A 3,663-nucleotide genomic window follows, 5' to 3' on the forward strand; every position below is an offset into this window, starting at 1 on the left:
CTTGGGATCTCGCAACCTCCGACTAACACCTTTGTAACGTAATCAATTTAAGGCTAGCAGCTGCATTTATCCAGGTATTAACTTTCTTACCACTCCTCCCACTCTTTCGCATAAACTCGGCCTCATCATCCACCGCGGAACCCAAAGGCTCTGGCTATATATGTGTTCCTCCCCTGCGTTACACAGCCTCTCACTGCAACGAAATCCCAAAGGTCAATCACTATTAAGTAGCGACTCCACCAGTGGCGAATTGCTCCTCTTGGATGAGAAGGTACCTTGCGAGCCATCATCTTTTCTTATAAACTATTATTACGAAATTTACAACTCAGAAATTGTAATCTGTTTATTTGTTCTTCCCAAACAGTCAATGCTTATCCAACCATCTCCACACTTTCCGAGACCATCTGAGTGAGGGTTCTGTTTACTCTCTAAATAGCTTCGACTTCACCCGGAGCAATAACCTGGCAACATATTTCTCTTCGATTGTAATTTTTTTTTGTTCAAGTAAAACTTTGACTATTTTTAAAAATTATATGGTTTCGAGCAACCAATATTTTGATATTATAGAAAACTAAAAGAAACAAAGGTTTCAATAAAATTTTCAAAAAAAGGTTTAAAACTAATTTTGCTTTGTTTTTACGGGTTTGTGGTTGACGAGTGGCGACCGTGGACTTATTTTTTAAACTTGGTGAATCTCTCTTATTTAAATAGAAACATTGTTTGGAATAAATTTTACTCCATCCAAGCATATCTGTTAACCTCCATCACCTTAGGTTATTCATATGCTAATAATGAAAGATAATTTACATTTACTGATTCAGCCTCTTTTTGTGCTGTTGGTGATGCTGTGATCATGCAGTTTGTGAATGGAACTGGGAAACACGTAGGAATCAGAGTGGACTACTTAACTGCTGCCTGGTTAAACACGTAAGTTTATTTAAATGAAGTAACATTGTATTGTCTGATAAAACATCAAAGCCATTTGTGGCTGTTACCTGAATGAAGGTAGCTAGGAATAGAGCATACACAGTCGAATCAGAAAATTATCTAACCAAACCATTTGTTTCTATGTACGTCGGTGTAGCCTATTTGCTTTGGTTATCCGAATATGAAAGACTGGTAAGCCTTCCACTTTTAAAATATATCAATCTTATTTAGTGGTCTCATGCATTTGTATAATTGTATTTGTTCAAACTATGCTCAGGGAGAGAAGTAATCAGTTCATTGTCCAAGCTTATATAAAAGTTCTTGACTACATCGATCTTGAGGCATCATCATGTCCACTGTCTCAAGTTTGAGCAAGCACTGAGTTCTATGAAGCACCCAAGAGGTATCAATGTTTGATAACCGCAACAATTTTTTTTTGGTTTTCATTTTCTTTTCCTTCTGATATTATTTCATCACTGATATAGGAAAGCTGCTTTATTCTATGATACCATCATCTATACGTACATAAACTATGGTTGATGTAGATAAGTATTTGGAATATTCTACATCAATGGTGAAGAATAAAGGATTTAGCTTGGATTCGTGTGTTTGTGACTCATTATTTATTCAAAGCGCAAACCTACTCAAGTGTTTGATCCTAATACAAATGACCTAGGATAGGTTACTACTTCCGATAGACAGATCTGATAAAGTGACCTGCACAAAGCTACAATCATTCATAGAAGAACTCAAGCAGCTTATCTACTTCACCACTCATATGGTGATTGTGGTCATTACCAAGTTAACCTTTCAGATCGTCTCAACGGGTGATGGTGGATCATCTTGGAGACCTCGCTGTCACCAGCGCCTCTCTCGCCTCCTCCTCCTGCAATATCATTGGCTTCAGTTTTATTGTAAAAGATCTTTATCTTTCCTTTTATCCAAGTTGATACATGTATCTATATTTCTTATAGTTACAAGAACCTTGGAAACTGCACCTCCACATCACTTGATTTATTTTAAATGTATACAAGCGGCTTTTCTTCTACGTGCAATCTTTGATTGGCATTTTTTTAAAAATAGTTAAACTAACCTCTTGCAAGTTGCAACATTTGGTTTCGGTAAGGTTAACGTTCTATATAAAACATTCACGGTAAGGTTAACGTTCAATATAAAACATTCACCGAAATGGGTAAAGAGTGTCTAACAAAGGTTAAGTAATTATATATGTGATACATCCTTCAACAATCCCTTAAAGAAAAAAACTGGGGGAAGAGCGATAATCAACTTAGTTTCCCACCGTACGTAAAACATTCATCTCAATTCCAGTTTCCAGTTACTTAAATACGATATCTACACCACTTTTTCATGACACTATATGCTACACATGCATACACCTACTGTTTACAACCATATGTCTAAAACATGATGGTGAATTCTTTGGCTCATCCACATTCTTGCGTACCAAGTAAGTGCTCCTATTTACATTAATTCAAACCATATATTAAGGTTTATGTCATACATATTCTTATGATATTCGTTATCTGTCCATATGTGTTAATAAACAATAGCTCAAGTTTTGAGTACTCATTTTAGGAGTTCATAACAACAGCCTCTCCAACTAGGGGTTTCAAATCAGTCACTGATTTTTTTTAATTAGTCCTAATTATTTCAGAATAATTAGATAAAAGCAGTAATGTAAAGCCCTTGCATTCGGTCATACAACCTGCTAGGGATTTTTCAAAAATAATACAACAAACTAGCGGAAAAATTAACAAATTTCAAGAATTCATATGTCAGACAATCCGCGCGAAGCGCGGACACACGACTAGTTTTTTATAAGAAAAAATCCAAAAGTGCTCTCGTTTTAACCAATGTTTTTCGTCTTAAGGGAAAAATTGGAAATGAGTACAAAATGTTAAACAATATTGGAAGTTTTCTAGTGCACGGGGTAGTTTCTTAATTTTGTACACTTTGATGTATATTAAGCCAATTATCTCTTTTGAATATTGCCTTCATTTGTGTATATTGGGCTAAATGTCTCTAAATAATGATACTCTAAAATCATAAATTTTATCATTATTTTGATAAGTACACATTATTATAAATACGACAAAATCTATACACAATCAAAGATTATATTGCATATTGGCTTCAACTTAATTGGTTTGGCCTACATTTTTGTAAGTTGAGGATAAACTTGCACAAACAAATTATTCGAAATTTTTTTGCTGAAAACTTTTACCTGGTGATAAAGAAACAAATACATTGGACACTAATTAAATCATTAAAGTAAGTAATATCACTCTTTAAAAGAGATTCACTAAAAAGGAATTACCTACTAAGTCTATTATTGGACCATTTCATCAGTAACATAACAAATTAAATTAAATAAATATAGAATATTAATATGTTGTATTGATATTTTTTTAACTCATTTTATTGTTATATTTTTGTGTTCGTTAACAAATCTAATATATTAGTTTCTAAATCATAACAAACAAGAACTTTAGTTCCTAATTCCTAATACACAAATTTAAACAATTTCTTAAAACAATTTAAAAACCCTCGCTACTGTTATAAAAGTAATGGAAAAATCTATCTTTATTCATAACATAAAGGTTCCTTATATAGCAGATTACACCGTCATAGATAAATGAAAAGATTACAAATCATAATCTCTTGGTTATGAGTCATCCACAATCTGGTTCATAATACTATCTCTTGGATGCCATA

General features: G+C 33.4%; 1 long non-coding RNA gene across 3 annotated transcripts; it reads left to right on the forward strand.

Moving 5' to 3' along the window:
• The first annotated feature begins 559 nt into the window (after nt 1-559).
• Nucleotides 560-1,966, forward strand: LOC106310327. 3 transcript variants are annotated; one of them, XR_001263762.1, is made up of 4 exons: nt 560-927; nt 1,085-1,119; nt 1,205-1,330; nt 1,413-1,966. It is a non-coding gene; the product is annotated as an uncharacterized LOC106310327 (long non-coding RNA). The 3 variants fall into 3 exon arrangements; XR_001263766.1 differs by having other exon boundaries at nt 1,473-1,966; XR_001263760.1 differs by having other exon boundaries at nt 1,205-1,966.
• Nucleotides 1,967-3,663: the final 1,697 nt, after the last annotated feature.

The sequence above is a fragment of the Brassica oleracea genome, chromosome C1 (genome assembly GCF_000695525.1).
Source record: "Brassica oleracea var. oleracea cultivar TO1000 chromosome C1, BOL, whole genome shotgun sequence".
NCBI lineage: Eukaryota > Viridiplantae > Streptophyta > Magnoliopsida > Brassicales > Brassicaceae > Brassica > Brassica oleracea.